The 20,995-nt window shown below is 47.0% G+C and overlaps 1 protein-coding gene across 4 annotated transcripts in view; it reads left to right on the top strand.

The window, feature by feature from the left end:
• The window catches only part of LOC142560123 (latrophilin Cirl-like), an 848,550-nt gene that overhangs the window by 312,715 nt on the left and 514,840 nt on the right, over positions 1–20,995 (top strand). Inside the window, exon 1 of one of the 4 annotated variants that reach the window (XM_075671954.1) lies at positions 13,920–14,738. The exons of the other annotated variants lie outside the window; for them this stretch is intronic. The gene's annotated coding sequence lies outside the window, so the exon portion shown is untranslated. Of the gene's footprint in view, positions 1–13,919; positions 14,739–20,995 lie in introns of those variants that run through there. 4 annotated transcript variants of the gene reach the window in all.

Here is a 20,995-nt window from a genome sequence, read left to right as displayed (position 1 = left end):
GGTTTGCGCAGATATTCTTGATAGACTGCCTTGACAACAAGTTCAGGGAACAGCGCTGGGCAAGGGGCACTCTCTGGCTTCTTTGCGCTTGCTAATAGTACATCGAAACAATCTTTACAATATGAATATGCAGTCTCGCAGTCGGGCCGAATACGGATGCGCCAGCTTTGCATATCTTGCTGGTTGTTCTTTATTGTGTTGACATTGGTTCCCTCGCACGGTGTCTCCGACCAATCGGAAGGCCCTAACGCGGCAGACCGTGTAAATGTAACTTCACGAATAAGACCCCAGGTAGTTCTCGGTAGGTTCGGCGAATGCTGATCTTGAGAATGCCGGGGAACGCTGCGTCACATGTACAGCGTGTCGTTCTTCGATGTGAAATAGCACGCAGTCGTAATCGTGTCCGTCGCGGTGAGCGTTACGACCCCGGCGTTTCTTCGTAAGCGCTTCCGAATGGTCGGCGTCTCGATTCTGCGTCACGGCGGGCGTAGGAGAATGAAAAGTAAGAAAGAATGGCGAAAGTACACAGAGTAGTGTTTAGACGGCTGTCGAAGGCCCAAGCAAGAAAGCTGCTCAGAAACAAAGGGAGCGGCCTCCTCTGACTCTGAGGAAAGCGTAGGACGTTCTGCGGCAGGGACCTTTCGGCTTCCGCACTCTTGTCCCTCTCCGTAGGTGCGCGCTGGCATGTCTTGAACGAAAGCAAACTCCCGATTCGACTCAGTCGAGCGCAGTCGACTGCGGAGCCGCTTTGAGCTGCCGTCTGCTTCTGCGTGTCGTCTGTCTGGCTGAATTGCGTGCAGCGCTGGCAGAGTTCATGGCGGGAAAGTCCTCGAGTCTTCCCGAGTTTGATGAAGTAGTTCCGCACATACAGGGAGTGTTGCAATGGCTTCTTGTTCGCCTCTAACCGCCATTTGAGCGCACGGCAACCTCGAGCAACACTTACGTCAAAAAATTTTCGCGGCCGGAGACAACGAAATACACGTTCGATATAAAAGCGTGTCGTACAGGTAGGCGCAGTGATTATGTAGTCCGGTATCTTTGGTCGGTGGGTAGTGTGCAAGCCGAAGCTCAAGGTTCCACAGCGTTGCACGTAAATAACGAGACCCTGCGTATATGCAGCCTGCGGCTCCCACGTCGGCGGCAAACACGGAGGCAAACAGTCGTAATCCCTCGCACTGTCCGGTCCTCGGCGCTTCGGAGCGCCGAGGCTCATAAGCGCCGCCTGGAGAAGGTGTTCTTCATGATTGCAACGGCAATGTCTCGTGCTGGCAACCGCGGTCTTTTGCCTTGCCAAGCCGTCGAAGTATTTCAGCGCAGTAAAGCAAAATCTTTCAGAGATCTTCTTCTGGTGGACCTCGCAGAAGTAGAGGGCAGTGGCCGAAAGCAAGCTGTCATTCACGTTCCAAGGTTGAACTCTGCTGTATCACATCACTACATGGCAAGATTGTTCGTGAGCAGAATGGGTAGGGTGTCGGTAGAAAAAAAGTGTGCAGCTCCAACCCACATTTTAGAGTCCATATGCGAAGTTATAGTTTAGCGCTCTGCCTTAGGACTATCATTTCTTTGTCATGCGATTCGCTACGAACATATTATAGTGACGATGTGTAATTTATTTATTTATTTATTTATTTATTTATTTATTTACTTAATAACCCTATTATCTCCTACGAAATGGCTCTCTTATTTATTACGAGAAATGAGAACGGAAGCCGTATACAATTGAACATTATTATTTATAAATTCTCAATAAATAAGTTGTGTTCACTTTCATCTGACGTAACATGTGATGTAATGTAACGTTTATGTTTATATACCTCAAAGGTTACAGCTTCAATCTGATACATTGTTTATACCTATTCACTGTTTATTACGTTTATGTTAACGTAATACATCCTAAACCTCCGCTTTAATGTACGAAAGTCACTGAACAGAACATTCATCATGACGCGAACATTCAAGTTTTGCGCTGTCGCCTTATTGCCTATTTGTCTATATCCTGTTACAATCGACTGTGATTGCTTGCCAGTCATTCTTTACGGTGTATCGTCTTTCCTTAGTGCCGCCAACTGCACGTGGCTGTCACATTGGCCGGGCAGCTAGCGGGGGGTATTCTCTAATTATATACCTAGTGGACATGTCCATTTCGTCTGCTGCTGAAGTTGTCATTGGCTGGGCTAGGGTATGCGTCACAAGGAGACAGGCGTCCCCAGCCAATCAGCACACCCATGCTATGCAGTGTAACACGCGCGCGGGGATCAAAGACCTCTCGCTGGAGTTCTGAAGTGCTTATTGTTCGTGATTGCGGTCAGAAAACAATATTGCGGACTAATGGTTATATATAGCTTCGTGCATGCCGCGCTGGGCGACTACAGGGTTTGATCCCACCGTCGAGCACATACTTGAAATTTTTAATGCGAAAGCATTATATGCCCCGATGCGCGAAAATCAGGCGTCGTACGTAGGCGTTGCCACTGAGCGATGGTGCCAGAAATGGCCGGCGGCGCAATTGGTAAGAATTTCTCAGGGAGGCGGTTCGAGTGAGAGAGAGAGAGAGCGAGAAAGGGGGGGGGCAGGTTCCTGTACACAAAATCAATGGCTTTGAAAAGAAAATTCGGTAAATTTCGGTCTGGGTGGGAGGTCGAACCCGGGAGTCCGGGGTGCGAGGTGAGCACACTTCCCAGACGCCACGGCGGAGGCTCCGCGGTTCTGGCTGACTAAAGGTGTGCCTTGTGCGTGCGTCATTGCACGCGTCACGCCGCGTTGAAACGCTCGGCGCGTTTTGATTTGGCCTATACTGAGGCGCAGTTAGAACGCAGGCGAGAGCTTGCGTGGACAAGGAACGCGCGATAAAAGAAAACATTTGACCAAAGAGACTATAATGATTTCACATTCCCGCGCGAAAGCAGACTAAATGTCCTTGCTTATTTTTTTAGTAGTGGTTTTTCTACACAGCAGCAATACCCAGCACCCACGGTCAGGACAGTGCGAAAGGGTTTGCAAAGAAACCTCTGCCTTAAAGTAAGCATCGTAGAGCATTTGTTTTTGCATAACCGGCGACATCATACAGTGATACCATCGTTTCAAGTCGAATAGCTTACTAAGTTTGTTACTGGCGCATTCAGCACGGTGTTCTTAAGTCGTGGCTTCACTTTCCGCTGGTTGCCGCTTGAGTGGGATAGGGAGGTCGCTCGCAGGTAACTTTCTTGCCATAGTTCGACGCACGTATCAAGGCCCACAATCGCATTTCGTTTGTTTCGTTTCCACTTAAAGTAGCCCGGCAAAATTTTTTCAACCGCCGTTATAGCACTGGTGTGCGTTTATTGCAAAATACTGATGTGAACAAAAAATAATTATTAAAATTGATGCGCGGGAACTGTGGTTAATCGTCTTCAAATTTCAAAATCCGAGCAGACGACGAAGGAGACAGTTTCGCATTTCTCTCTCCTACTCACCTTAATGGTTGCTTGCAGTCACTGCGCGCCCGTCATGAAGACTCTCCGGAAGTCTCGCCTCATGGTTGCTTTTACACACCTCTCTTTTCGACGGCGTTGTTACCATGGTTACACCGAACCACTTGTTCCAGCCAATAACAAGTTAGCAGATGCTCCCGTGCTTTTTCGCGTAGTGTCGATGGTTGCGGCGTTGATTGCCCGTCTCGTCTGAATGACACCTCGCCGCCTGCGCCTGCATGCCTGCACAGAGTATAGCAGCACGTCGGAGCCCTTGTGGCTAGCGATTTGTATTCACGGGCGCTAGAGGGATCTTTTCCTCTAGTGTTGATTATAGGACGTTTTCGTCTTATTGTTTTAGTAAGTTTTGACTGTAAGAAATCTCTTTAAAAGTTTGCCTCCAATATGCATTACTGAATTAACATGTCATCTACATAATGAGCGACTGCTAATGAGATCGTGAGTAAGGTGCGTTTATTTCAACAGAAGTCAATTAGCTGGCGACGACGTCCAAACTCGGGCAGAACACTATAGTGCTCGAGGGCCTCTATGGAGGCCCTCGAATTCACGGTTTTTGCCTGATATTTCCATCCTTCTCATGCAACAAGCCAAGTCGGTGTTTACGATAACCTATTCAACCGAACACACCAGCTGACTGCAAACAGCCGCAACGTCCTACCCCCTAAAAGTGTTTTCCTCTTTCTATCACGTATTACACGAGGCGTAAGGAAATTAGCGCTTCCAGAAGGTATCGTACGAGCATGCGTTATTAGTTTGTCATGTGACCGTAATTGCACTTCTTAAAGCAACATCTCGATGCGACCTCATCGCTTGTGTCCGCCTGTTGACCGTGGCAGAAGATCTTGCTTTTCGTAGCTGTAGTATGGGCCGCGGTGCATATCAGGACAACATTCGTTCGTGTAGTACAGGGTAGCCAGCCAGTCTGAGAACTGGCTAACCTTTTTGTCTTTCCGTCTGTTTCTCCTCCTCCTTCGTCCGTGTATATTACCCTTACCCAAAGAATCCGACTAGAAGGATCGAAACACGCGATTGAGTTGTTTGAATCCAGCGAAACGTGACGATATGTTTCGTCGTCTTGCGCTCCCACTTCTGCTCATTCTGCACGAAAGAGGCGTCACTGCGACGCCGTTCAACAGCGCAAGTTCAAGAACTAAGAGGCGCGGAATCGTCTGGACGAGAATGACTGTACACACTGCCGTTGCTAATCCAGAAGGCAAACGCTGCTCTCTCCTGATGGGACGAGCAAGTGGAGAACGTCGCCCGCAGCGCTTTACTTGGAAAGGATTAAGTGTTCCGTGCTTACAGCGGCCTCAAGAGGGCGCGACCTACAATTAAGCCGTTGTGCAACGACTTTCTATTCTGCGGCGCACTCTTCAGTGCGAGATTGCTTGTAGGGCTATTGTGCGCATTAGCGATGCGCTTATTTTTGAACGCGCCGCGACGGCCGGCCTCGGGGGTCGGGTCGCGTTGGAACGTTGACCGATTAGAGGTGCGTGGGAAGCGGCGTTGTCGTTGTGTAGTATTTGATTTGAATTGTAGGAGACGCCGGGCATTGCTCCAACTGGCCGTGGCGAAATGCGGTTGCTGTTGTGTACGTCGCAAGGTGCGCTGCTCTAAAAGCTGTTTCTGCAATTATTAATACTAAGCTCCATTTTTGTTTTTTTCCATGCCGACTTTGCCTCCTCGGGACGTAACGCAGGACCGAACTAGACGTGCAAGACCAACCAAGCAAAATGTGTTGGAAGTAAGCTTCATGTGAGTTTTTTTTTTTTTTAAGAGACACTCTTCTGCGTTTCTTTTTATTTTATCTTTTTTTTCTCCAAATGATGAACTTTAGATTCCACAGAACTATTCAGTTTGTTAAATGGTCTCCAGAGCTGAACCGTTGTAGTACAGCGCAATTGGTTCGACGTACAGCACGACGTTTTCGCTGCGACCCGCACTGTGACGGAAACAAACCTCAATTTTACTGACCAGCGGCTAAAACGTCAGGATAATGCGTTGTAGGTAAACGAACCCTCGCCCCGAAATGCGATCTCGGGACCGTCGAAACCCCCATCCAACCAGCCCTTCTTCCCTCGCTCGCTTTCGAGGCCACACAGAACAGCCCCGGTTACAGTGGCTGTCCCCGACCGCCGACGTCCCTCCAGGAAGACGTAGAACCTCTCATAACACGGTCTTCGCTAACCCGAATTGTGCGGCCCCGCCCCCCCATAATGGCGGCACCAGAAGCGCGCGCTGCTCTCTCAGGGCCATTGTCGGGGGTTCCGTTATTGGCCGGTGCAAATTCCGCGCGGGCCGCCGGGATTGAGCTTTATTGCCGTTACGGGGTGTCGACCCGCTCTTCGCTTCTCTCGCGTCTTCTTCGCGCGAACTCGACGCCCTCTCCGCCGTGCTGCTTTGGTCGTGCGGAGTGTTCACCGTTCCTAATAGACACCCAGCAAAGGAGAAAGGGGGTGGAGGCAAGCTAGGCAGGTGAGGCAGCGCGGCGGCGACCGCTAGAAGCGGAAAGGTGCGATCTCTGACAAATTACGTCGGCAGGCGGGACGCCAGCGCCATCCTACCCGCACCACCACCGCCGACGCCGTAGCGAGCAACACTCCTCTGGCGAAACGAAACACGAACTGTCTGTTGGACGGGGAAAAAAAAGAAAGAAAAGAAAAGGCATCGCGTCTCGGGCGCCGCGGGGAAATAAGACGAAAAGCGAGTCGACAAATTCGTTTCAGCATCGGGCGCCCCAGCGGAGTCCAGTCCTAAATCAAACTGACCGGGCGCCCGGCCCTTATAGCCGGCCGGCCCGACCCTACCCTTTGTAGTTTGCCGCCGTCGCGCCTCCAGTTCGCTGGCGCGGCTGGAGCCGGCCGTGGCGCGGGAGGATGCTTTCTTTTTTTCCCTGTCGTGGCACTGCTGCTCCGTGGATTCATCCTCGCCACCCTCTCAGCGTCCGCCGGGCCTCCACCTTCCCACCATCGCGCTGTAGGCGTGCGAAGCGGTTGGACGCGCTAACGGGAGCGGCGGTGCGTCGTTTCCTGTAAAACTTACTGGATGTAGCTTTGGCGCTGTCATAGAAAAGAGGGACGGTAAGTTTGGTGCGAAGGATGGAAACAAAAAAAAAAAAGAGCCCATGGAGATTTACAAATGAGGCAATGAAAAAAATAGGGGGGGGGGGGGGAGGGGGGGAATCTGTATGATTACACAAATGGCAGTGTTTAAAGAGGAAGAAAAACGTACATTCGTAACAGGATGGCATGTGTCGGCTGCGTAAAAGGCCTGAAAACGACTCAGGGCATCGTAGAGGAATGCCAAGATATTCCCTCCAGCAAGACCCGTAGAAAACGTCCACCTTTCAGAAGCGATGGGATCCAAAGCGGACACAAGTATTAGCCGGTGAGGCAGTCGAGATAAGCGAGAGACGCTCGGAGCATTGGCTGAAAAAGAAGTGGGGAAGAAATTGATGGAGCCGGAGTTGTTGCAGGCACAGGTAACTGTACTGTATACAGATAAGATGTTTTATATTGAAGAAGTGAAATATCGCGGAGAGATAGGCGATATGCTAAACTCCTGTCTCCTGCTACAGGTCTCCTGTCCTTTAACGTCGCTTCCAAAGACGTATGCAAGATGAACCCCCCCCCCCTTTTTTTTTCAATTGAGTAGTCTGCCCTGCAGCATAAAACGAGTGATGCATTCAGGTTATCATCAACAGCAGCCGCTGCCACCGATGACCCGGCAGCCAGCATCAACGATTTGATTAGAGCCGTGGAAGTAATGCTATTTACCATGATTTAGAAGTTCAAGTCTGTATCATCGTCGATGGTTTCCGAACTTTTTCTTTCTTTGCGTGTGTGCTTTTCTGTTATATTGTGACGGTATGTATGCTGTTTCTTTTTTCTTTTCTTTTTTAGATCATGCAGGATTTTGAAATATCGCCTGTGGCAGATGGTATAAGTCTACTTCTTGAGCTGGATTTCTGAATTACTTGCACGACAAATCAAAATGACAGACCGACTAGTGCACAAAAATTCACTAATTGTTTTTATTTTTAGTTAATTACTTTACCGCACACATTGCAATTTGTGAATGCTAGCCGGCGAGCTCGCAAGGTGATCTTGCAAAGATCGAAATTTCGAGATATTTGGTTATCCAGTTTCGAGATATTCGTTACCATATTGTGCGAATGAATACATGGGCGCCACATTCTTCTTGCGCTTTAATGCATGAAACAGTGGTTTGTTAAAAAAAGTGGAACAATAGTGCGTTTCTTACTGCTAGTTTCGCGGCGCATATCACGAAACCCGTGAAGTTATCGAAAGTCCCTCCAATGTATATGCCTTGCAAGCTCAACGGCTACAATTCGTAACTTACAATATGTCCCGTAATCCAATTAAGTGAAAAGTTAATTAGTGAATTTTTGTTGCTTATTCCGTTATGCATTTCGATTTCTCGAGCGAGTAATGTACGCCCCCTTCGAATAATCCAGCACAATCATTACAATTACGTTGTCTGCAACAAGCAACATGTTCTAAACAAAGAATTAAAAAATATCAGCCTCCATTCCACCTCGTGAAAGTGGATGTACAGACAGGCGCTAGGCAGGCGCCTCCACCACAAGCGATGTACACCCGTGAACAAAAGCGTACGGACCAAAGGGTCGCCGAAAAAAAAACGAAATTACTTTGCAATTAGCATGTGTAAACTGAAATTGACGAGTACACTGGAAAGTTCGCTATGCCAAGTTTGGACTGTAGTCCTCAATTTCTACTTGCATTCGCAAGCAGAGGGAAAAAATCAGCTTTATCGCGCAATCCTCGGTCCGTAAACTTTTGCTCACGGGTGTACGTGACGCGTACGCGCGCACGTGTACAGAAATGCAGCGTACATCCTCATTCTGCTAAAGGCCCTCCACCAAGCGCAAGGGTCTGATTGAACTAAATGAATGTTTAAAGCTAAATTCTGTCAGCAAATGCCTAAAATACGACTTACATGCAAGCTGTAGACACGATCGTTTCGGATTCTAATTCAAATATGCGAGAAAACCTAATTCTGTTACGCGCAAATTGAAAGACAAAGCCCTGTCCCAGCTTGCGTTTGACATCAGCCTCAGTGGCCGCGGCCGCTAGGCGGCGGCACCGTTTTACAGCGAAGCTGTTAGTCTCTAGTTGGTTGGCATTTTTGGCGTCCACCTCCGTCATCAAAAATGTGGGCCAATCACGGCAGCAGTGCAGGGCCAGGAGCAGCGGTTTGCACCCCCTGGAAGCACAGGCTTAAAGCAGGTAGTAAAGTGAAGCGAACAGTGCGTACATTCTTTGTAATAACGCATACAACATACATAACAGCATTGGTTTCAATAAAGAACAAGCTCAAAACAATCATCCGAACCACATAATTGATCATAAGGCACTCCTAATTACAATGTGAAGCCCGTAGCGCTCTCCGTATACGTTTACCGGCAAAGACTACTGTAGTCTTTTGCGTAAGCTGCCGCGGCGACAGCAGCTTGCAACGTGGGGAGTGATGTCCCTAGCCTTTCGTTTATAAAAGAGCCAGCCTATCAACTGATTTCAGTTTTGTTGCAGCACCGCTACAGGCGGCGGTGTGCTTTCAAGATTACCATTACTCCAATTACTCTAAAGCAATAAAGCATTGCATGAACCCCCCCCCCCCCCCATCAGCAGTTTTAGCGGTGGTTTTCAACAGGTTCTCTGGACATCAATTGTCGCAGGGCCAGGATGCCAATCAATTTTTTTTAACAGTGCATGTTTCCCATGATGTCGAATATGGTTGCAGCACACGCTGTGCTACAGATGCGACGGGCAGAGCGCCCACACATGGGTGTTTAGAAAAAGTTTATTTCAACAAGAGACCGTACTAACACTGAGTCAGAATGCGGGCAGAATTCCACCAGGACGATAACATTTACACAAGTACGAAGCATTGCATACACGGCACGTTTTCACAGTATCGTCAGAGTCCTCACTCACTAACACACAACCAAATATACCAATGGAAAGGCACAGTTACACATAAACTAATCATTGTGTGCACATCGTTACGCGTGTACACGCGTGTGCAAAAGTGCAGCATACTGTCTCATTTTTCTAGGCCCTCCGCCTCTAGCGCATGTGCGTTAACAAAGTAACTGAATTTGCCAAAGTAAAATGCGTCATAAAATTCGTAAAGTACGACTTAGACACAACCTGCAGACATGATAGCGTCGGATTGCAATTCGAATATACTCGAAAACATCATTCTCTTACGCGGAAACTCAAACACAAAGCCCTTTATCAGCTGATGTGGTGGTGGTACTGTTTGTTTGGTAAGCACAGAACGCTCTGGAAGCTACGCAAGGAATTCGCTCAAGTTATCACTCCGTCCGTTCCGTCCATTCTTCACTGCGCGCCAACAGCGTTCGCTTGTGCCAGCTTGCAGGTGAGGCTCCTCGCAACGGATTACATATAGAAAGCCCGAAAAGAACGACAAAAATAAAAATGATTTGAAATAGAGTATTAGGAGCCGTATACTACAGTTTGTGTGTTACTAAGGATTAAACTTTGTTTCATTCAATACTGAGCCTATATAAACAACACTTGCGCTCAATTGTGGTCAAAAACGTGGATTTATATCTAAGTGCGAACAACACTGCAAGAAGTTTCTCGTTGACTGCGAAGTGCAAACCTGAGTGTAGAGCCTTCGCATCAAGGGGGTACACATATTTGGGCATCCTAGCACCGGTTAACGAGGCTGAATCTGGTAGGTTACCCTGCACTGTGGAAGGCGGAAATGGGATTGAAAGAAGAGAAGGAAAATATAAGTCCTACAGTTTGCACTGTTACGCACACAAGCTTTCATCGCTGAGTAAGTCACAAGTGGTCATACAGGCTGGTGCATTTCAAGAAGCGCACCAGCGCCTTTGTAGCCTTGCACAGAGCAGACGCACGGGGCCACGGGCCCAAGCAAGATGTTTTCTGTGAAAGGCCTGTTGTGTACGTTTCCTACAAAGGGAACTTAGACACATGGCATTTAATTCTTCGCACGTGTTCTACACCACTACGCCATTTTAGAGCGCAGCTCTTAATGGCCCGTTCCTGCGGCGGCGGCGTAACCGAGCGAACGCGCACAGCAGCGAAAGATGAAAGAGAGTGAACGCGGAGCGGCAGACGAAAGACGCGAGCCGCGAACGGCAGAGGCCAATGAGAGCGGCCCCTTCAGTGACGTGCGCGCGGGCAAACTGGTTTCATGCGGACCCGGCCGACCGCGGTAGTGGATGGGAGAAGGGCGCCAAAGTAGCTCAATTAGTAGAGCATCGCACGCTTAATCCGAAGACGTGGGATCGTTCCTCACCTGCGGCAAGTTGCTTTTTCATCCACTTTCATTTCCATTAATTTATAATTTCTTTAATGCAACTAGTATGTACAAGTAATTCTCCCTATGTTGTCCTTGGTGTCTTTGTTGGCTTCTTGTGCTATGACTAATAGTGTGTGTGTGTGTGTGTGTGTGTGTGTGTGTGTGTGTGTGTGTGTGTGTGTGTGTGTGTGTGTGTGTGTGTGTGTGTGTGTGTGTGTGTGTGTGTGTGTGTGTGTGTGTGTGTGTGTGTGACGTGAAATTCAATAAATCAAATCTTGCCCTTCAGTTTGTCTTCTAGTATTGAACCTCTTTCTCCTAAATAATGAAATTTGACCTTTCAAACAATAATTTACCGATTTAAGCTGGGAAAGTGTTTCTCTTTTCTGCATCTGACGTTTGTGCCGAGTAGCGCTGCACTCTGATGACTCAGATGTGCTGTCCACGTCATCGACCTCATTGCGACCTGCGCCGGGACGGGGAAAAAACAGTTATTAGTAATATTTCTTATTTACCTTTGATAAATGTGCAAGTTGAGAGAAAGGCTATCATCGAGTAGACGCGTGACTTCTGAAACTCTCGTGGCCGTAATACCCGAATCGTTGATGCGGACGGGAACAGTGTCATCATGCGCTGTAGTCTCCCGTTTGTATTTTTTTCTTTAGCTCTTTTGCGAGCCGCCTTGAAGAAGTACGTTGTTGTCGAGTTTACAGGCAACGACGGGATTTCTGAACCGCGGTTCAAGAGTTCATCCTCGTATTCTGGAACCTGTGAAGCGATAGAGGACGAGTTAATTCGATGGGTAGTGCGTTGGGCCACTTGGAAAAGGCCTGGTTCAGCAATCGCTTGTGGAGAGCAGACGTGGTCATGATGCGGGACACAAAATCCACGGCGTTGCGAGATCTGGTCACTGCACTTCAAACATGGAGATAAACGCTGCAACTGTGGGACCCTCTGGGAGTCTCTGGGTGTCTCTCAAAGTGCAAGATGCACGCGACTAATGCAACGAATGCGGGTGTACATTTATGGTGGCGCCGCACACTGTTCACATGCTCACACTGGGCGTCGTTCGGGTGGTGCAGATGTAGCTTCTTAGAGACAGTGAAGCAATTGCACGAACATTTCGAGATTATGGACTTCGCAAGAGCAGTCTTTTAAGAAGGTGCGAGGACTAAAGTTTCCTATTGACGTAATACTATTTCGATCAATGGCGATAACGATTATGGGGGCTTGTCAAACGCCGAACGCAAGTAGAGATTGGCTCCTGCATTTCGTCGTACAGTTTTTGTGAAGGGAAACTTCTTTATAGCAAAGCTGAAAGGGAGCCAGATGTACTTTCTTATATCCATTACTGCATGTGCTGCATATGAATATATATGGGGATTTCAACTGGAATTTGACTTACTTTGTTATAACCGTTATTTCATTATATCCTTTCGTTATAACGAGGTTTGGCTGCATGTGAATATCTGTGCGCATGTCTCAAGGGTTGTGTGTACATCCTGTGGAGAGGCATATATGGAGAAGGAAAGGCAAGGAGGTTAATCATGGTCGCACCCGTATATTGGCTACTGTGCGCACAAGGGGAAGGCGGAATCAACATAAGAAAAAAGAGTCCGTGTGCGTACACTTTAACACATGCATGTTCACGAACTTATAGACGCAAGTGCTCTTAAGTTCATGGTGGGGGAAGGCTATAATAAATTATAGCACTTGTGTGGTTATCATGTCGGCCCGTATCTGAGTGCGTCTTTGAGTCAAGGGTAGGCCTTGGTCTATCCGCGCACTTCAGTCATTTCATACTGTGCTGGAATTTTGGTGCCAATCAAGACACAACCGAAACGCTTTAGGTACACCGCAATGTTGACTGCCCATATCTTCGTTTCTCTGATCTCGTTATCCTCCTCCCCAACCAATATCTGACCGCGGCTGCTTTTTTGTAAACTATCTTTTTCCATGATCCGTGATACTAAAGCATAAGCGACCATTGCAACAAACGTTAGTCTACACATTTCTCTTGCTTATGCTTCCTAAATAGTTATCCTGTCGAAGAGTATACCCATTTGTACTTTCTGAATGTTGGTAAAGATGCGTTAAGAACGACTTTATTGATACGCTTCGAAGCAACAGAAAATCATTTTATAGTTGTAGTGATTTCCTGCAATTCAAGTTTTATAATGTCTAATTTCACTTCACCGATCTATTAATTTATCAGAAAACGTTCAGTTCTCTGTTTGGCTATATTTCTGACTTTTAGAGGATTTTATGTGCATTAATAAAGTTTGCTACTTCGACCATATAGCTGTGAAATGTTACCTTGTGGTGTGCGTATAATATCATCATTTCCTAATGCGCCATACAACCTTACATAGCTAATTTCATTTCCTTTATTCAGCGGATGAACACTGATAATTACTGGCAAAAATAAAGCATAAACTACCTGTTTTCTTCACCATTGCATGTAAAACTCGGTGCCGTAAGATTAGATTGACGTCACAGATTCCCATTTATTTTCTCCTAAATGCGAGCCAGTTCCCGCAACTTGATTCATCTGAAATCTAATGACACCTTTGTTTATCGACAAGATATTCACAGTGTCTGCCCAGGGCAGACACTATCCACACCTATGGCGCCATCAATCGCATCATATCTCTATCATCGCTGACGGGAGCCGTAATCCTAGGAAATTAGGTAACTCTCCTAAATAACAAACGTTTCGCGAATATGGGCCCAAAGTCAGCGCAACAGCGCAGCTTACTACGTCAGTGACTTAGCAATTAACAACAGTGGCGATCGGGCAGCTGTGTTCATTCGCAAACGTCTACTCCGTGCAACCGAGCTCCGCGAGAGAGTCACTGCCGCTCCGCTTACTCGCGCCGCGCGCCGCGAACCGCACTTTCATCGCGTGCCGCTCTCCTCTTCCAAGCCAGCATCATCGTCTTCGGCGTCGCGGGCGCTCGAGCCGGTTCTGGCGACGACCGCCAGGCGTCGCACCCTTGCCGAAGCCGGCGCGGCCAATGGGAGCGCGCCGGAGCCGTCGAGCGGTCAGCGCCGGCGTCGTCTGCAGCGTCACTCCGTGTCCGGCGATGTTGGTATCAGCTGAGCCCCGGAGTACCGAACGGGCGTTCGAAACGCGCGCTCGCGACCCGGAGTCCGCGCCCCAGTGACACTCATTGGCGCTGCCGCTGACGTCGTCTGCTGTGCCGTGCGCCAAACGTGTTTGCTCTTCTGACCTGAGTACAGACGATAGAGACCGTCGTAGCCGTTTGCCGCGCCGTGCCACGCGCTTCTGCTGGTCTGTGAGTTTCTATTTGAAACAGGAGCAGACGACGGCCTGAACTGTCGTGGTCGTCTGGCCACGGAGCACCACCTGTTCCGTTTGGGCCGTCGCTGTCGTCTGCTGCGCCGTGACACGTGTTGCTTGCTGTGTCAGTTCCTGATTTGTACCGAAACAGTTGACACCCTGAACCGTCGTTCCTCATCTACCACGGAGCTCTGCGTGCGCATCTGCTCCGCCCGCATCCCTCGCTCCGGAACAGACGACGGCGCCCAGAAGCGTGCGCGCCACGTGCTTCTTGGAAAGTCGTGCTCGCTGCTGCAAACGAACCTATCAACTGCCGAGTAACGACGTCGCGGCGCAACGAGCCACGAGGTCCTTTCATAACCGAGTCGCACTCTTTCGATAAATCACTTGTCAAGTGCTTCTATCTTCCCGCCTGTGAGACCGCTTCCCTGTGTTTGGCCGCCTTCTTCGGTCGGCTGTGCTTGTCCGCGTGATTGAGCGGCCTCCACCGACCGAGTTCTTTCGCGATCTTCGGAAGTGTGTTGTTTCTACGTCCAAAACTCGGGCGGAATTAAGTGCGAACACGTGTTCCAGAGACGTGCTTGCGGATCAACAGAGACAATCCTTGGCCTGCCGTTAAAGACTGGGTGAGTCTACAGTCCGTATTCAATGCGTTCGAATGGAATAAGCTGATCAGCGCGCTGGTTGCCGCATAAAGCTCTGCTCGCGCTTTTTTTTTTCTTTTTCTTGTTGAGGCGAGAGTGCAAATGTGAACCTGCCCAAACGGATGTTTCGTGGCCCGAAGACACTAAGCGTTGGATTTAACGTTTTCTTCATGGGAAATGTATTACTAATGCACGACGTTGCTACAAGAAATGGTTAGGTTTAGTTCAACGAACACGCGCCGCGTTTACATCTGCTTCGCTGCCGGGCGAGAATTAGCGTACTCGAGCACCTCGCTCTCTGCAACGATTAAATTCCCGCTACACTTAAAATGGGGTTAAGCATCGGGTAAGAAAACCGACGGAAGAAACGTTCTCATTTGCATATACGCGTTCTGCTTCCTATGCACGCCGCGCTGTGATTTGAATTAACGAATTCAGACTCGTCCCGCCTGCAACGTCCCTAACAGCCCGCGCTCGCTTACGCTGCCCCACGCGGATTCATTACTGTTTCTTCGTTAGATAAATTGGATAATATCTAGCCGTACAACTTGCTACCTCCTTCTCAAGCCGTAATGGGGCATTGTTCTTAAACGGTCACTTCTTTTATTGCGCCAAGAAAGCAGACTTGAAGAGCTGGTTGACCTAGTTGCCGCGGTAATTAAGGCGAAGGCTTAGTGTGCTTGGTACAAAATATGGTCGTTTCCCTTTTTATTCTTTGTGTGATCAACCTCACTGCGAATAATGAGCCCATATAGTTTTATTTTCTTTCTTTTCTTCGAAAGATAGCCCTCTCCTAAAATGCCCGGAAGCATGCAAAGCAAGAAAGGGATATTAGTTTGAACAATTTAGCATTTTTGATAACGCGTTCGTGATGTGTGCCACGGGGGAACTCGCTGAAGTGCCGTCTCGCCAATACATTACGATGCAGTTAATATATCGCCGACGCCCTTGCATGCGTATAGTTTTCTTCGTGATGTCTTTGAAACAAGCGGCGTATATATTTCCGTTGTTTCTCAGCAGCCTGGCCGCTGAGAGGCAGTAACAAGACTGCCTCTCCAGAATGATGAATGGAAATCCGCTGGACCGTGCCGACATGGCGAAATGTGGCGGTGATCACCTAACGCGCACTGTCATCGCTGTATGGCAGCACGTTATCGGTCGACGAACAAAAAAAGAAAGAAAGGGAAGGAATAGTTGTTGATCCCGGACGCTGCGGGGATCGGTTTAAGCGAATCTTTCGCTTGCCTTTGCGAATTACGCTGTTTTTTTTCCCACCCATTCCCAGGCTTCAGATCACATGACGAAGCTCCACACATTTTCCCCGGGATGCGCCTCGCTGAGCATGCATAACCGAGTCGCTCGAACATTTTAACGCCCCCTGCGTTTTGCTTCGCGAAATTTTTATCAGCGGGAGGCTAGTTTGGGAGCACCTTAATCTGTCGTGCGAGTCGGCGCGCCTATCTACGTTCCTTCGTAAGCAGAGCGAAGAAAAGGTTAAATGAGTCGCAAAACGCAACCATCGCCAGCTGATGTGTTCACCCGAGTCCTATTAGTAAACTTCTTGATGCGCGTATTCGTTTGACTGCATCTGGCCTACACAATTATCATTTCGAATACTCGCAATTATCATTATTAATCAACTGATCATTGTCTTGCCAAGCCACGAGGCGGAAATGTGCCCGCAGGAAAAACGCGGCGGCTTACGAACCGTTCCAAAAGACGAATAGACTATGTAATAAAGTGGAAAGTTGGGCGAGTTGGTATACATTCATAATGGGAACAGCGCGAACAAGACGACGACGACGGAGTGGAATGACACAGGACGAGCGCGTATACCGCGTATACCGGTCGCGTATACGTATACCGCGTATACCGGTCTATAGTTTCGTTGTACATGAGTATTCTGTGTCAGCACCCGGAGACTACAGCGTTTCGGCGTTGAAAATGTGGTGGAAGCTGTTGTGGGTGTGGTTATGCCCGAGTGGCCAAGCAACGATGATTACTCAATTGGTTCAAGCAGCCAAAAAAAAAAAAAGAAAAAAGCCGACATATATAAGATGGGAGTTTTAGCCCGGGCGATCCTATATATATACATGACAACCGAGACATCGCTTTTTTTTTCTCAGCAACCACTTCGGCGATTTTAATGAGGAAGTTGCGTTTAAAAGAAAAAAAAAGAAGATTTAGGAATTTTTCGTTCATGCAGTCTTTTCTTTTTTTCCATTTGTTCTTTTGCAAAAGTCGGTAATTGCAAAATTAATTTTAAAAATATAATCTGAAATATCAAGTCTCAGCTCAGCAATGGAAAATGATACCCCATTTTGTAAATGGCAACTAACAGTACGTCTAAAGCAGACGAAATTGGTGCATCATACGCTGTTCTGAAATATACCACTAATTTGCGAGTAGGACATACGCGGAACCCTCGTAAACGTTGTAACATCTGCACGTAAAGTGTCAATTCACGTATCAAATTCGTGCGCCTTAGATGCTCTAATGGATGTAGTATATAGAAGCACGATATCTGCATTAGGTGCAGATGCGCGGATTTGGAAACTTTTGCGTTCTATTTCCCCCCTATTTTTTTAAGCTTGCCGATTTTCGGCGATTTTTTTTGTCAAGAAGTTCTAGGCCCTGAATCAAGAGTCTGCTTCATAAAGTCAGTGGCAGTTTATCTATCTATCTATCTATCTATCTATCTATCTATCTATCTATCTATCTATCTATCTATCTATCTATCTATCTATCTATCTATCTATCTATCTATCTATCTATCTATCTATCTAACCTCAAATGCAACAAATTATATTCAGATCGGTCCAGTCGTTGCCTCATCAAAGCACTTCTGCGCTTCCCACGTATTACAGTAAGATAATCGGAGTTGGCACCGAGCCTAAGCTTTTAGGAAGCCTCACCTGTTACTCGCTTCGTTACCTCAGTGGCTATGACTTTGAGCTGCTGACAGTCGAGGGTTCGATTGCGGCAGCCGCATTCCGATGGAGGCGAAATGCAGAAAAAAAAAAAAACGCTCGTGTGCTTCTGTTTAGGTACACGTTAAAGAACTGCAGGTTGTCGTGGAGTAGCGTGCTTTTGGCGCTTAAAGCCACAGAATTTTATTTGTTTTCGTTTTATTTTCAACTTTAATCGTGGCTTTGGGAGTTCTCTGGGAACGGACAAATTGTTTCACTAGACGACACCTGCGCCAAGCTTGGCGGCAGGCCCATGCTTTCTTTTAAAAACAACACGTGAAAATTGAACAAATGTAATTGTAAATGAAGCATCAAGTTTGAAACTGTGCGACTCGGGAACGAAAAAATATACAGGAAAATTACGTAAACTGCACGCATCGACGCATGTAAATCGTAGAAAATTGATGCGTAAAACAAATTCCGAAATGTATAGCGCTAAATTGCGAGTAGGGATTTCGCGAAACTCTCCTCACCTTTGTAAGGTTTCCACATAAGCTGTGAATTCATCTATCAAGTTTGTCCGTTTGGACGCAGTTTTACATAACTGCGATATCTCTTTTTGGAGCAGAGTTAGAGATTTATTGACTTCTTGCTTCAGTTTTTTCTTAAACTAACTTTTTTACAATTTGAATAAAATAATTCTGACCCTAGATTATAATTCTGCTTGCGCAGTTGGTATAGTTTAGCTTTCTCTTTTAAATGGAACAGATCTGATAAGAACTGGTTGAGCGGTTTTCTAATCGGAGCATGTATCTGCGTTTCACCTCTTCTTTTCTATGAGTAGACACCCTGGGTGTCCAGTCTGATACAGCAGGCAGAAGTGACGTTCGTTACAATTAAACTGGCGTGTATTTCTATTAATCTAAACACACACCCGCGGCGATCTCTCAGTTGTATGTCTCTTTTCTACTGCCGAGCGTGAGGTCGTAGGTTGGATATCCGCCTTCCGATGAAGGGCGGAATCTAAAAACGCTCGTGTACTGTGATTTGAGCGAAACGTTAAAGAACCTCCCGTGGTCGAAATGAATAGGGGAGACCACAGCGTTCCTCATAACCGTGCAGTTTCAGGGCGTTAAGGCCCGAAATTTAATTTATTTTGACAAAGTCAACTTTAGTTATAATGGTAATTTGTGTGTGGACCTTTCTATGGTGCTGCTTGCGCCAGTGTTGTGGTATTGTAAACGTGACGTATTTTTTCTTTTACATTTTCTTCTTTTTTTTTTTTATTCGCCCACTTCGAGAGCGGGGCATTTCTAGACAAGCTTGAGAGAACAAAATGGCAGGCGTTGTTCTGAAAGTCAATTCATTTAAATAAGTTTAAATAAGTACTCATGTGATTCTTGCCAGAGAAAATATCTCGCAGGTGCTGAGAAAAGGACGTTGATGCTTGCGAATTTTCTTAAAACCGATGCCTCTGACATACGTGTAGCTAGTTGGCTATAATTTGTTTTTACCGTATTGTTTTTCTAACCTAATAGACATTGGAACATTGTTGACGACTTGTGAGTGCGCAAACTTCTTAAAAATGCGGGAAACGGGGGAGAAAAAAAAAAAACGAAACAGAAAAGTGAACGCTATCGACGGAGTTCATGGTTCTCCCCATAGATGGCGCCAGCTGCAAAGACCTCGCCGTTCCGGACGCGTAGTTCTCCCCGTCGGATGTCGTATTTCTGAGGAGTCGACGACTCGTGTCTTGCCAGAGGGAAAATGGACGGAGAGGGGGGTAACGTTAATGGTTGTTTCCGTCTTATGCAAATATAGACGGAGGAATTAAAAAGGGCCTGCGACGCGGTACGTTATGGACGTACTCTTCATTCAACGACCCTGAAAATCGCCCGGGTCATCGCACTTCCTTTCGTCGTAACGGTCACGATATCAAATGACCCTCTCGCACCTTTTCCGAGCGTAGCCCGCCTTCGTTGTCGCGTAATGGATCACCTACTTGGTCAGCACGGCAGCACGTTGTTGGTCATTGTTGCGTTTTTTTTATATTTATATTTTATTTTATTTGACATTTTCCTTACTTCGCTTGTAAAGACAAGTAGCTTGATCGTTTGTCGAGTATTACACTTAGATTGACCTCTTTTTGAAACCTTTTATGTTTATATCGACCCCCGTTGTTCTTGGCTAGATGGCGATGTAGTTGGCGAACGTCTTGCATTTACTTGTGCGGCTGTACGATGGTTTTAGCAGCAGGTCAGCGATGGGACATAGGGTGGTTTGAATTTGCGAGTGTTCAATAACAGACAAGAACGCTGAAACATTGACATGAGACAAGCGTTCTTGTTCCAGTTCTGGAGCAATTGCTGTTCGTACGGGGCTATTTTTATGATCTAAACGGAGAGTGCTAATAACTTTATTCAGAGTGGTAAACAATTCATTCAAAAGTTTAACAAAATTTGTTGCTCGGCTAGTGGTTCATGCTTCACAAGTGAATACTGGCATGCGCAATTCTAAGGCGGGACAGTAGAGCGCTTGTCCTGTATATCTGTGTATATCTTCTGTCCCGTCCTAGAATAGCGCTTACCAGTATTCAGTCGTTATCGGAGAATTTATTTTGGATATTTCGCTGTAAGACGTTTATTATGATACGACAGAGAGTGTATTGCAAAAGCTCCTTTCAAAAATACAATTTTATTGCCGTCACCCCAGCGTTGGTTACGAAAATAGTACTAATAAGAAGAGTCACTAAAATAGTACTACTACTAATAAATTATTATTATTATTATTATTTTTTTTTTGTCGCTGTGCAGCAACAAGTGTTTTCAGAACTTGCTGACCTTTATGTTTGGCTGACGTTTGTCTGCGTTGTGAGCGCTATTGCTGCGACGTTAAGAGGATCCTTGCCCAACTATATGTTACGTTCAAAGAAGGGTGATAGACTGCGCTGGCTGTTATTCAGTTACGTTTGTTGCAAGACCGTATTGCGCCAAGTAGTAAAACAAGACGAGAGACTACGGTAAAAGGCCACACAGCTCTCAAGTGTGCACGGAAATGGTCATTATGGTAGTCTACGCCGACAAGGGCTCGCAAGGAGAGGAAATGGTGTGGCACCTCCCGGGAAGCAGGCGCGTGTGTGATATGGGTACTTTCGTTTATTTCATTTTGTTAAAGAAAAGGCAGAGAACTGAGCAGATATGGGATCGCCGAAGACATCTGTTTGTTTGTTTGTTTGTTTGTTTGGCTTCTTGCGTAAATAACGGCTCCCAACGAAAATTTGTATAGCAAAGTTCGTCACATTATTTCCGAGCAGCTCACTTAGTCATTACT

This window comes from Dermacentor variabilis, chromosome 10 (genome assembly GCF_050947875.1).
Source record: "Dermacentor variabilis isolate Ectoservices chromosome 10, ASM5094787v1, whole genome shotgun sequence".
Taxonomy (NCBI): domain Eukaryota; kingdom Metazoa; phylum Arthropoda; class Arachnida; order Ixodida; family Ixodidae; genus Dermacentor; species Dermacentor variabilis.
The sequence above is the reverse complement of the archived record's forward strand: the minus strand, read 5'-3'. Positions and strand labels throughout refer to the sequence as shown.